The following is a 14,862-nucleotide window of genomic DNA, read 5'->3' on the forward strand; positions in this document are numbered from 1 at the left end:
GGTTCCAACGCATTACAGATCTGATCTTGTCCTGGGAGGCACGGAAATTGCCATTTGGGCGAGGCGTAGAAGAAGAAGAGATGAGCAATTCGGTTCACTCGTGAACTCAGGTTAACACCATGCCTTGACGTTTTCAAAACGCTTCCTTTTCTTAGTTCTTAGTTACCAGAGTGTTACAAAGAAAGGGTTTTGATCTCATGTAGATAGCATAGCATTAATTACCCTGACACTAATTAAACTGCATCAAACAAATACCACCGTGTTCCTCAGGGGGACAACAGAAGGCAGTTTAAAATAATTACTGGAGCTTCATGCATGTGTGAAGTTTTCATTACTCTTAGGACACAAGCAAAAGAGATTTGATATCATTAAAATAGCCACCCTTTAGTGATTGCAACAACAACAACAAAAAAGTGACTAAAATTTCCTTGGAGCATAGTGATGTCTAAATAGCAGTGGCTCCCATCCTTGAGAATGGTAACTTTTCCTTCGGAATTGCAAGTCTGTAAAGCAGGAACAGGTGTTCCAGTTCACATTCTGGTATGATTATGTATTAGCTTATGTTTGTCAGACCATTTCATTAACCACCCACTGCTATCACATATACATATACTTTGTTCTTTCTGAACCATGAAATGAAATGCATATATCTTCACTAATGTTTGCTATCAATGTAAATGAGAAAAAGAGGCTTATTACCAATCACGGCTGCTGTGAAGCCCACACCTCTGTACACTTACAGGTAATAAACATCTTTCCGTAAGTAGGACGCAAGATATATTGAGTTCTGCCTATATTAAGAAACGGCAATCTTTTCCTATGTTTATATTAATGGATGGTATTTCCCATACATGTTTAGACACAATGCAGTGGGGCGGTTCTGAAGCAAGCTGCTGCTTCAAAACTGAAACTGGTCATTATTTTTGAGTTCTTTGGGCATCTAGGGCTAATCAGATCTTCCTGGTCATAGACAGTGGGCTTGATTTGCCTCTGGAGTCGTGCATCAGTCAGTAGCCTCTGTTATTGGAATTTTTATGTGGTCTCTGTAAGGCTCGTAGAAAGGTTTGATATACAAATGATCAAATCCTAGCAAAACAGAGTTGTGGAACTGACTGGACAGTGCCATGGGTAGGTAGCAACCAGCATATGTACCCCAGGTGCGTGTGTACCTGTGCCTGCATGTGTCTCTGTGTGTGTGTCCACTCACACGTGTCTGCATGTGTGTCTGGCAGATATGTGTATTTTCCCCTGGCTGTCTGCTTTGTATATACACATGCTGGATAATCCAGTCTTTTCTTCACAAGGTCACTTATCCTGTTAATTTCAGTGACATATGAGTATTGGGAATCAAGTTGTCTGGGTTCTAGCTCCAGGTGCCGGTCATCTTCCCTGAAAGGTGTTGGGAATTAAAGCAGGAGCACGGTCATTTCCAGATTTATGCAACACATATTTCATTCGGTGAGTGACTCTTGGAATGTGATTATGGAGTGGGTCTGTGTATGCGGCACTGCATATTATAAGTCATTTATTTTCTGACTTCCTTTTGAGAGCACTACTTTAAGGAAATTATGCACTATGAGGGTTTTCCAGTGACTTTTAAGAAATTAAAATAATGTCAGATATTTTGGGAAGCATATAGGAAAACAGCACTGAATAGTGTTTTATAATTGTCACACTGAGCAAAAAAAAAAAAGGAACAAAACTGATTGTAGAAGAATAAAATTTAATCCAGTTGTAGAAATGTGATGGGTCCAAAAATATGCAAAAAAATAGACTTTTGTTCCTTTATAGCCAGATGGTTTGTCCTATTTTAAGCTGATAGTATCTTCATACATCTCTCTTGAATGTCATTGGCTTTAACTGGCAGACAGTGTCTACTATTAGAATTTTCCTTATTCCTGGATGATCTAAAGTATATTTTTGGAACATTTGGATGATCATACTGTACACCAAAAAATTGTTTTATTATACTGATCTCATACTAAAAAAGTGTTTATATAATTTAAGGGGGAAAAACCCCTCTAAAAATGAACAGTTCTTTTGACATGATGTTGACAGAAGTCACTTTGATGTAGTCTAGAGTCATGAATTTTCTATCTGTTCCATTTTTCCTGGGGCTCCATCAACTCAGACATCCTGATCTGTCATTTTGCAACTCTTTGTGAAGGCCTTGACAGATAGAGGTTGTGACAAGTGCTGGACATCAGCAGCAAAGCAGAATAAGCAGTGTATATTTCTCCAGGTAAAGTGACAAAATGTCCCAAAGTGTCAGAAGAACTGTGTGCTCGTCAATCATATCTAATATTCTAAAGTAAACCTCTATTTATGCTCTGTGTTTTAGCATTGTACGGTGGCTAAGATTTAGAATTCTGTCAAAATCTAAGATTCGAGTTTTTGCCTTATTTATGAGTGTTTACAGTAATAAGAACATCTCAGTGACTGGAAAATTCCTTTCCGTTCCTTTTGAGTGAATAATGAGAATTACCATACAATACCATAGAAATCTGAAAAGCTAAAAACACCTCTCAATCTTTTTGGATGCCTACTGTACCGGTTGGAGTAGTTCTGTTTGACTAAAAAATACTTTTACATCCATCTGTAGAATTGGCAATTCAGAGTTCAGTTTCAGAGAACTTGCATTCACTCTCGTTAGACCTGTTGAGGATCGTTCAACTTTTTAGACATTGTCGTTGTCTTTCTTTCATTGTCTTGCTGATGCGCTCTAGGAATGACCTTGTAGAAAATGAAAATATTGTCCCCCACATTGAATGTAGTTGTTTTCATGTCATTATTTTGTGTCTGGGTTCGCTCAAGAAACAGCTGTGGAAAGTTGAGTAAATGCAAAATGGCACTGCCTAGAGATGCCCTTGTTCTGCTGCCACCTCCTTTCTGATGTGATACCTACTGGCAGGATTGTGTTGGTGAATTCAACTTCTTTGACAGCCATCAACACTACTGACCAGTGTTTTTAAGTTGTCTAGTGATGGGAAAAAGTAAGGATTCCGTAGTTTAGTTTTTTTCCCCTGCTGCCAGATCTAAAGCTTCTGCCAACAACCATCTAAATCAACACCATGCCAGTGTGATTCACAGACCGAAGGTCACCCCAACATCTGGCCCCACTGTCTGCTTCTTTCAGGTTTGTCACTGGACAGCATCTGCTTATAAATTCTTTCTCAACCTCTCTTTGATCTCCCTGACAGTAAAAAGAAGCTTCTCTTACCCATCATGTGTTAGGGTTTTGGAGGTGTGTGTGTGTGTGTGTGTGTGTGTGTGTGTGTGTGTGTGTGTGTTTAAAGAAAACTTTAAAAAGCATGGGAAAACGTTGGGATTTTGTATGTTTCCTGCTCTTTGTGTTTTTGTTTTGTTTTGTCTTATAGATGAGCATTCTGTGTGACACAGAGACATGGAGCTAGGTGATTTGACTCTTATTATCCAAAAAATATTGTCACGATTAAAGAAGGCTAACAAGTAGAAGTCGTCTAATCTAAATAAGTTCTTCCATGTCACTTTTGGTCAATTATACAAAAACTGAAAGCAAAACAGTAAACAATTCATTTGTATGTTGCTTTATGTTAGAACCAATGTTGTATCTGTTATCTGTTTATCTGACATGCCTATCAGTAGTTGATATCACATTTAATTTTTGTCCACTGCTTGAAAGGCCACCTTAAGGATCCTGCAAAATGTCTGCTTAAGCATTAGTGAATGTGGCAAATGTTCTGAAAAGTGAAACCCAACTGAGTCTCCTTTCACGGTAGCAGGTGGGTAGATATCATACTATTTACGAAGACTGTTCATCTTCTGGACAAGGTACATAGACATCCCCGTCCTCTTTAGTTCCAATTTTCTTTCAGTTCTTCAGTCCTTTGCTCTCTACATGAATTCTTATGAACACCAGTCTGGAGTTCAAATTCAGTAAACACGCAATGGGTGCCTACTCTCTGCTTGATACTATCCGACATACTGGGTGAACAGAAGTGAACAAATCAGAAGCACTTTTTATTTTCTACAATTTACAATCTAGATTGATAAACGGAGCTGAGAAATGTTCAAGATATGAAATGTCGGTGTTTCAAAATGTCCTTCTCCATGAATTGGCAACCTAAGACTATACTTGTATGAGTATACGTTGTACAATAGTTAATAGCTATAATTATAATGATATTTTAATTAATTTTAATTAAATTTTAATAGTCCAAGTCAAATGCCAAAACTCTCAGAAGGACGTTATAATGGATAATCCAACATCCAGTACAGGATCTGCTGCTTAATAGACAATTGTGAAAAGTATTCTTAATTTTCTTCTATTATTATTCAAATTTTTTCAAAAAGATTTATGTGTTTTCAATTTCCTTCATCTTCCAAGAAACTAAAGCAATAGTTTTTTTTTTCTGTGTGAGTTAAATTTGGGTGGTTAGTTTTCAGAAATTTTTATAAAAAATGTCTCAAATCCTTAGTAACTAGGAGAGCATTAGGAACAGGAATACGCATACATTATTGTTATTATGAATTATTAATTTCTCATTTTCATGCCATAAAAGGAATTCCCTTGGAGCTTGTTCTGTCAGTTAACAAATGCTTTTGAGAGTGCTTAAATAATCAAAAAAATGTAAAAAAGATGTAAGTGCTATGTTTAAGAAATGAGACTTTTCCATGTGGAAATCAGCCTAAATACTTTATAATCACTGCCCATGCTAAGATAAAAAAAAACTTTAGGGAAGAACATTGACAAATCTAGGTCTTTTTCTCCTCCATCAAATATAATCTGTCCAAAATAACTATTCCTCGGGGGAATCAGATTTCAACTTCCTCTTCTGTGAACTTCCCAATTCAATGATCATGAGCTTTTCAATTCCAGTTTTTTATTTTCATCTTTAAAGCAAGGCCTGAGGATTAGGTGGTAAAAAATAATAATTTATATATGATTTTTTTGCTTTTTATTTTATAGAATTTCCACCTATTTATTTCCTATAGCTAGAACTTTTATTCTAATATTTTAGTATCTATAATTTTACTTTAAAGGGCGCATACTCGTCATGTTAAAAAAAGCCTCCATTCTACGCATTCTAATATAATGGCTCTGTTTTATGACCTGATACCTGCTTTGGGAATAATTTGCCTATGAAAATTCAGTCCCTTAAATTATTATAAACACTAATATTGGTAAAGAATAATCACAACCCTATAAATAAATGTGATAAAGGAGATTTCTTGGTTCTGAATATTTACTATTACAAATTCAGAAGAGTGTGGGTCACAGAAGTTATAAGATATAACTAAAACATTTACAATTTACAATTAGATAAAAAGAAAATACCTGATTTTATTTCTTTGCTTTATGTATAATTAAGTCATATAAATTTTTTCATAAAGAAATTGTACATTAAGATAATTATTTTCTGAAAAAAGATTACAACAAACCTGAGAATTTATGTGTATTACTTTGGCCACTAGAGGGAGTCCACATTGTCCCAAATGCCCAGGAAACCCTCTGAGAACAGGAAACAGCCTCTATTTGTACTGAAATACATTGTCTGCCAAAATATATACATGCGACAAAATATCATGTGAATCAAATTCACTTATATCTAATTCATTACTTTTTAACTTGATATTAATTTTTTCTAATAGTTTTTTCTTTAATTATAACTTTCAAAAGGTGATACTTAAATGCCTCTTTAAAAGATTCAACAATTTGAAAGAACATAAAGGATAAAAGAACCTATATACATGATAATCAGGTCATGAATTGTTCTTATTTTTACTTTTTCATTCAGACCTGACGATGTAAAGGGGAATTAATTCCTGGTGGTGCTCTGGGACCATATGGGATGCTGGGAATCGAACCCTGGTTGGCCGCGTGAAAGGCAAACCCTCAACCTGCTGTGCTATAGCTCCAGCACCAGAATTTTCTTAAGTTAGTTTTAGTGCTGGTAAAACAATAACAACAAAAAGTAATCTGGAAATGAAAATCTTCCCTCTCTCCCTCAGACCCTCCCCACTTAGGCAGCAGCTGTGCTGGAGTTTTTCATCCTGACCTGCACATACTCCTCACCCTGAACCTGTGGGACTTCCTTTGAGGGTGAGAGGGTAATTGTGTCTCATGTCCGGTCAGTCCTTAGCCCCTCTTCTGAGACTGCCAGACAAGTGCCTTTTTATGTGTATTTTCATGAAGCCAGTTTATAAATGAGGAACTGAACTGAAACCACCTGCTCATTTCACCTCTGCTACCAAAAAAAGGAGAGGGAGGCCAGGGAGAGCCATTCCTTTTCTCCGCCTGGCTGGTTTCAGTCAGCATCATTGCTATGGAAGAGTTCGTTTATTTTTAAATTTCAGGATTCAGATAGGATTCCTTAGGTTTACTTAAACTTCTTATCTTATACATTAATGATATCTGAATTGATTCATTTCTGGGTCATTTGCTTCTCATTATCCATGCATACCAGAGTTAGAGAATCACCAGATAATAGATAATCCAAAATGTAGGTAGTTGTTACAGAGATATGGCAGTGTTTAATTTTTGCTCTTGCAGTGAGATGTAGCAATCTTTGATGATCTGAGGAATAAATTTATTTCCCACAAATATCCTGACTCAGAAGATTGGAGTTGCCTGGCACAGTAGTTCTGAACACTCATGACCTCCCACAACTCTGTGGGAATGTTACAGTTCCTTTATGCCTTTTCCAATTTGTTGTGGATCAAATACTTCTATTAGATGCAATCAAATAAATAGCTATAAAAGTGAAATGAAAAGAATGTGAAATGCCACCTACTTTTTATTATTGTGTACAACACATATAAAACTAATCCTGTGAAATTGCTATGAGTTTCCAAACACTTGCTTTCATTTTCTGTGTCTCAGTATGGACCAGCACACAGTGTCTTTAGTCCCTGCCTGAGTTGCACTGGGCTAATAACATCTCACTTCTACTGCAGTGCCATATCATCCTAACCATCTCTACCGAAGGTGAGTGGCATTGCTTTGTAATGCACTGTAGCACTGTCCTCCCATTGTTCATCAGTTTGCTCGAGCAGGTCCAGTAATGTCTCCATTGTGAGACTTGTTGTTGCTGTGTTTGGCATATCGAATTCGTCACAGGTAGCTTGCCAGGCTTTGCCGTGTGGGCAAGATACTCTCTGTAGCTTGCTGGACTGTCCGAGAGGGGCAGAGAAATCGAACCCGGGTCGGCCGAGTCAGCCGCATGCAAGACAAATTGCATTTTTCTGGAGCAAAAGCACCGCTGTGCTATTGCTCCAGCTCAGTAGACCAATGAAAAACAGAAAGTTCACAGAATTCCTTGATTCTTCCTTCTCTGAAGTAAAGGAGTTGGAAGTTCTTGCTTCCTTAGTGGCTATAATATAGGTGTATGTAGAAAAGTATTACAATTTTAAAAGGAGAGTCAATAGTCAACTCACTCTAATGAAAATAAGCTTTCAAATGTTTGACCCTGAGCATTTAATTAAAAGTTTGTTGCAGATGTTATTTTTTAATCACCTCATACTACAAAAGCTTCAGGGTGAAATTGTCTTTGAATTTGGGGCAGGAATGAAGCAATTAAGGGGGTCTTCATGTTCATGAAATATTCAATAGGTAAAGAATCTGGAGAGTGTCGTAAAATAATAGACTGAGTACATTGCCTTATTTCTCTTTTTTTTTTTAGTTGCCCTTTTGAAATAGAGCTGATGGTAATGTTGTCTCCCAAGCCTCAACACATATTGCAGATAGATTAACTAAACAAACACACTGGTCTGGGAACCAAGAGACCCAGTTACCATCTTGTCACTACTTACTAACCATCTGGCCTTCTGCAAATCACTTTAGACCTCCGTTTTCTCTTTAAACTGCAAAGACTATGACCTCACTGTCTTCACAGGATTACTGAGAACCAAGTTCATTAAAAAAAAAATAGGAATATTATGCATACGTTTACATGTATGTGTCTGTGCAAATGCACATATGTTTGACATTACTTTGTTTTTGTTTTTGTTGCTTTTTGTTGTTTTGTTTTAGGGTCCAAGCAATGATCATTGAGTACTCCTGGCTTTGAGCTCAGGAGTGACTCCGATGGTGCTAGGAGGACCATATGTGGTGCTGGGATGGAACCAGGGTTGACCACAGGAAAGACAAACACCTTAATAAATTCCTATACTACTTATCTGGCCCCTACTCTTTTCTTTTTTCTTAATCACTTTTTTTCTGAAATTTCTGAAAGTTGATACTATAAATTTATTACTAGCATGGGCTGGAGTGATAGCACAGCGGGTAGGGTGTTTGCCTTGCACGTGGCTGACCCGGTTTCGATTCCTCCGTCTCTCTCAGAGAGCCCAGCAAGCTACCGAGAGTATCCCAGCCACACGGCAGAACCTGGCAAGCTACCCATGGTGTATTCAATATGCCAAAAACAGTAACAACAAGTCTCACAATGAAAACATTACTGGTTTCTGCATTGAGCAAATCCATGAACAATGGAAGGACAGTGCAGTGCTACTATGCTCTCTTTATATATTTATACACTCCCGTAATATCAGGTTATTTATCAATGTTGTATCCTTTGCCCTTAGACCACAGGTATCCTTGTCCATATAAATTTAACTATTAAATAGTTAAAGTAATTTAGGGACCACAATAGAAAATGACTTACTAGTTCTCTAAGGCTAAAAGATAGGAGATGCCAAATGAATATCCACTTCTAATTTTATCCTATTGACTTTATCAATGGATACAGCCTACCATAAAAGCAGGGATCCAGGGATACATTGATCTGACACCAATAAAAACAGTCATCAGTACATTGTGAAGAACTGCGATAGATTGGCAAGAGGTAGTAAGAAATGAAAGGTGGTTGGTCTCCAAGTCCTTTTGAATTTACATGAAATATGCTTGTCACTGCTCACCATTGACCCCTATATTCCTGATAAATTAGAGTCTTATAAAGGAATAGTACATCCAACAAAATGGTCATGGCACACACAAAAAAAGTGATTCAGGAAGGGAGGTGGAATACTAGAGTCCATGCACAGACATTTGTGCAATGCCATGGGTATTTGGTTCCATTTTTTTCTGGAAGGCATAAAACTAATTGCTTATGAACATGTTCGAACCAACAAAAAATGGCCTGGCAGAAAGTGAATCCATGGGGATACTTGTATCCACACTCTACAGTGGAGAAATAGACCTCCTGTAAACAGACGAAATAGTCACAATTAACAAAGATGTAGAAACCTGCCTTGAAATTTTTATTTGCTTTTAAAATTTTTAAATGTACTCTTCTTTTTAAAGCATAACAAGTTTCAAATATTTCTTCAGCAATAGCTCAAAATAGGCTGGAGCAATAGCACAGCGGGTAGGGTGTTTGCTTTGCACACGGTCAACCTGGACGACTCGGGTTCGATTCCTCTGCCCCTCTAGGAGAGCTCGGCAAGCTACCAAGAGTATCTTGCCCGCACGGCAAAGCCTGGCAAGCTACCCGTGACGTATTCATTATGTCAAACACAGTAACAAGTGTCACAATGGAGACGTTACTGGGCCTGCTCGAGCAAATCGATGAACAGGAGGATAGTGACAGTGACAGTGACAGCTCAAAATATGTATGCTGGGGGCTGGGAAAATAGTCCAAGTTTTAAGATTCTTTCATTTAATCCTGTGTCACCTACATGGACGATCAACCCCCCCCCCCCCCCCACACACACACACACACACAAGCCCTTCTAGGAGTGAGCCCTGAGCTTAGAGGCAGGAGTACGCCTTGAGCACAACCACTGCAGCTGCAAAATGTGTTGAAACCACCAACAAAAAGTTTGTCTTTTAACGTTGGAAAAAAAAGGGGGGGAAGAAAAGCACTTTTTAAAGCAGGTGCAGAGAAAGGAGAGATAAAAAATTATAAGAGCATTACTGTTTCGTTTTCCTTTTTTTCCCTTTTCTTTTTTCTTTTTATTTTTTGGTTAGGAGAGGGGTTGAGCCACACCGGGTGTGCTCAGGTCTTACACTGGGCTTTGTGCCCAGGGATCACTCCTGGTTGACTCGGGGGACCATCTGGGGTGCCAGGGATTGAACCTGGGTTGACCTCGTGCAAGGGAAATGCCTGCCCACTGTTCTGTCACTCTGGCCATGCAGTTTACTGTTTCTTGACTTTAAATTAGGATACACACAAGCATAGTTTTAATCTCTCACCCCTCAAAATACACAGCATTTGGGTTTATTACTTTTAAAATAGAAGTTTTATCATAAAGAAAATGAAGTTGTATAGAATTATGGTTGGTTTCTATTGTAAAAAGGTGCAGTGTTGGGATTTTCTTTTGGAATAGAAAAAGAACTAATATCTTCGTGTAAAGATATATTTATTCTCATTTATATAGGGAGAATATGTACTTAACATTATAAATACACCCCAATGAGGCCTTTTGCAAGAGTGGAGATACCAGTTGAAAGCCAGAATCAAATTATTTGCTAGACTGTGAGCTGATTAGATATTGTTAAGGGACATTTCCACATGGATGGGCTTGATTAATAAATAACAGTGCAAAAGAAGTCATGTGTGGGGCTGGAAAGATAAAACAGGGATTAAGGCACTGACCGTGCCTCCGCCAATCCTGATTTGAATCTCTGACACTACTTATGGTCTCCTAAGCACTCTCAAGGATCACTCCTGAGCACAGAGCCAGTAATAACTATTTGAGCATCACTAGATATGACTCCAAAGTCTCTTCACCCCAAGAAGAGTTACGATATTATGTTGTGATTTAAGGGTTTGTAATATCTCTGAATCTCTGCCTGTGTCAGTATATAAGAAAGACTTTCATGGTTCTTTTCAATTAAGAAGAAGATCTAAAGGAAGAGACCCCTCTTTTTTTTCTTTGCTTTTTGGGTCACACCTGGAGATGCACAGGGGTTACTCCTGGTTCTGCACTCAGGAGTTACTCCTGGCCGTGCTCAGGGGACCATATGGGATGGGATGCTGGGAATCGAACCTGGGTCGGCCACATGCAAGGCAAACGCCTTACCCACTGTGCTATCTCTCCAGCCCCGAGGCCTCTCTCCTTTTTAAGGAAACCCTATCAATAAAATGGAATTTACCATTTAGTTCTGAGTATTTAAATGTTTATTTAAATATTTACTTTATGATTTCTTTACATAATGAGTTCTGATAGAACACCATAAATTTAACATTTTAAAATTTAATGTTTCAAGTATCTTTCTCTAAAAACATTTGGTGTATTTGGAAAGAAATATTTTTAAAGATAAAAAGTTCATATAACTTCCTCGTTAAATCAATGTAACATTAGAAAAGAAATGACATCTTAGAGTTTATTTTGCACTTAATGAACTTTGGGCACCCAATAGCTAGAAAATTAGCACCCCGGAAACTTGCACCTAACCAAAAATGGAAGTCATGAAAGCTCACAGAAAGAGGTGCTTTTAAAACAGTGTAACTTCTTTAGTGGTGTGTTCATTTTCCTGCAGTGTATTCGCAAGCTCTTGCATTATTCTTTACATATAGTCTAAAGAAAATCAGCTTTTATTCCTATGGTAAAAAGTCACTGTCACTGTCTTCCTGTTGTTCATCGATTTGCTCGGGCCCAGTAACATTGTGAGACTTGTTACTGTGTTTGGCATATCGAATACGGGTAGCTTGCCAGGCTTTGCCATGCGGGCAAGATACTCTCGGTAGCTTGCCTGGCTCTCGAGAGGGGCAGAGGAATCAAACTCAGGTTGGCCATGTTGGCTGCATGCAAGGCAAACACCCTGCCCGCTGTGCTATTGCTCCAGCCCATGTTAAAAAGTAAATTAGTTTTTTTTAAAGAAGGGAATAAAGCAAAAGCAGGAAACTAGAGAATGGGAAAACCTCACATAAGGGTAGCTCTGTTTATTAAAATTTTTATTTTGAGCCAGAAAGATAACACAGGGCTTAAAGCTGTACTTGCATGCAGACACCCTGACTTGATCCCCAGCACACTATGGACCCCTGAGCACCAGAGGATGCGGTCTTGGAGCCCCCATATATTTTCAGTGGCCCAGGTCATCTCCAGCAAATTAGGACCTGTTGACCATCAAAACACCTTGAGACCCTCACATTGAACCACTGCTTCAGTTGGTCAAAAATTGCTGAGGAGGGTCCCCCAGTGGGGGGGGGAGAAGTATATTGAATTAATTTTTATTGAAATAATTGCATTATAGCAATGCAATTACTATAATTTTGAGATGTGCATCATAAACCAGCATGCATCTATATTACATTGAGTTAACCATGAAAAGTTCAGTTCCTTCCTTCACATTCATGTGACTGATTTCTTTTTCATGATTTATTCACTCATCTTTCCTGATTTCCTTTTGATAGTCACTAATTTGTACTTTATTTAGTCCTGAGCATTTGTAATTTAAATATATAAATTAAATACTAAATTTAAAGTTAAGTATTTAGATTAAATTTAAATACTTTATATACATAATATATAATATATAATGTTAAGTTTAAAATATATAATATAATTAAGTATAATACTTTAAATTATATAATTTTATATTTATCTTATAAATATTTGAAATTGTATATATTATTCAGCTATTTGAGTCTTGCAGTGTCTGGGAGGTGATAGGTCATAACACTCTTGTAGGAATTGTTGCAGGCTGGTCACGGCTGCAAGGGTTCACCTTGAACTGGAGATTTTATATGCAGATATTAAAAAATTGTCTTGAATTGTCTAGTATTGTCACCGTGATTCTCCCTGAATCAGAAAATGAGTTTTCTGCTTGGTACAAGAGCTGCAATCTTATAAAGTATAAATTGATATTATTATTCTTTACTAAGAATGAAGCATCAAATCATAGTAGGCAACAAATCATAGAGAGAAATATATATATTTCTGAGCTTAGAAAAAATATATTTTAATATATATTATTATATATTATACATCATATATATATGCCTCTCAGAGAGCCTAGGAAGCTACCGAGAGTATCCCGCATGCACAAGCAGAGCCTGGCAAGCTCCCTGTGGCATATTCGATATGCCAAAAACAGTAACGGTAACAGGTCTCATTCCCCCGACCCTGAAGAAGACTCCAATCATTGGGAAAGACAAGTAAGGAGAGGCTGCTAAAATCTCAGGACTGGGAGGAATAGAGACATTACTGGCACCCACTCAGGTTAATTGAGGAACAACAGGATGACAGTGATACAGTGTTTCTTTACTAAGTACATTTTACTGAGTTTTGCTGTATGAGTAGCCTGTAAAGTCCTCAGTCAAGAAGGAAGTTGTTCCATATATCCTTCCACCCAATAAGCCTGTTGCTGTTTCTAGTGCCACCAGCTTTAGTTAGACAAATGCCTTAGAGACTCTCAAGACAGCCTTCAGTAATTACACAATATGGTGAGAACTATTTTATTAGGGAAAAGACCTATAATGAGTGAGGGAGGTTTCCATTACTTATTACTCCTTTCACAATGCTGAAAGCAGGTGGAGCTGTTTTCCCAGCTAAACAGAGTTACACACACTTGAAAAATACTCGGAGAAACTTTGAATGATCCAAGGAGTAATTTTAAAAAAAAATTTCTTAAACATCTGATATATACTACATACTTTTTTTTTTGATTGTGTCGAATTTGGAGGCTTTTTTACATTTATTTGTCTTAAAATTTGAGATATATTCACATTATAAAGTTCACCTTTTGAAAGTGAACACTTGGTTGGAGAGAAAGCTCAGCGCAGTGGGCTGGAGTGATGCTCAGCATGCAGAAGACCCAGGTTTGATCCCTGGTACAGCACCATGAGTGGCTTCTGAACACCAAGCCAGGAGTAACTATTGAACTCTGCCAGATTTTTCCCCCAAGCAAACAACTCAGAACAATAAAAGTGTACAATACATCAATGTTTTCACATATTCATAGACTATACTACCCATCGCTTCTATCTTACTCAGAGCATTTTTATAACCTCCTAAAAGAAATAGTAGTCACTTTTGTTCTCTCTCTCCTATTGGGTGTTGTGGTCTGCAAAAGAGGCAATGAGTGGCAATCATGTTCGGTCTATAATCTACTTTCAGCATGCTTCTCCCATCCTGGGAGGATCCTCCCAGCACCCTTTATTTGGTGCTCCCTTCTCTATCTGAGCTCCCTTTTCCCCTAGCATGTGTGGCTGGCCTCCAATACCTCATGGTGTCCACTAATTAAAAAAAAAGAATTAAAATAACATAAAAAATAAATAGTAGTCACTTTCCATTCCCTCCCTTCATTGATCTACTTTCTCTCTCTATTGACCTGTTTCTTCTGGGCATTTTATTAAATTGAATCTTACAATAGACATTTTATGTCTAATATCTGCAACTCAGGAAGTTTTCAAGGCTATCTTCCAGGCTCTATCATGACTATTTCTGTAGTTTGTTTAATTTTATGATTCAATAATATACTGTTGTGGGGATATACCACTTTTGTGTATTTATAAGTTAATGAACATTTGGAGTACTCCACTTTTGGACTAGTATGAAGTATGCTGATACAGACATTTGAATGCAAGTTTTGGGTAGATATGTTTATATTTCTCTTTGATATTCACCCAGGGGTGGAATTGCTAAGTCATGAGATAAATCTGATTATTTCTTTGAGGATCTTCCAGATTGTTTTCCACAATGGTTGCCTCCCCTCACAGCAATACTAGTGGGTATGAAGTGGCATCAAATTGTGGTTTTTATTTGGATTTCTCTAATAACTATTGATATCAAGCATCTTTTCATGTGTTTATTGGTATTTATGTATCTTCTGTGAATAATTGCCTATAAGTTATTTTAGACATGATTATACATTTCTAAATTACTTAGATATCAACAATTGAAGTATACATTTTAGTCTGGTACATCTGCATCTTCTTT

The 14,862-nt window shown here is 37.5% G+C and overlaps 1 protein-coding gene and 1 long non-coding RNA gene across 2 annotated transcripts in view; one reads left to right on the plus strand and one right to left on the minus strand.

Annotated features, from left to right (window-relative positions):
* Positions 1-14,862, plus strand: part of LOC130042987 (cytochrome P450 7B1) — a 208,274-nt gene that overhangs the window by 102,380 nt on the left and 91,032 nt on the right. The window lies entirely within an intron of this gene.
* The window catches only part of LOC130043184 (uncharacterized), a 34,040-nt gene continuing 28,255 nt past the window's right edge, over positions 9,078-14,862 (minus strand). The window contains exon 3 of the long non-coding RNA XR_008795350.1: positions 9,078-9,179. This is a non-coding gene — a long non-coding RNA (uncharacterized LOC130043184). The remainder of the gene's footprint in view (positions 9,180-14,862) is intronic.

This window comes from Sorex fumeus, unplaced genomic scaffold, assembly GCF_029834395.1.
Source record: "Sorex fumeus unplaced genomic scaffold, SorFum_2.1 ptg000002l, whole genome shotgun sequence".
Lineage (NCBI taxonomy): Eukaryota > Metazoa > Chordata > Mammalia > Eulipotyphla > Soricidae > Sorex > Sorex fumeus.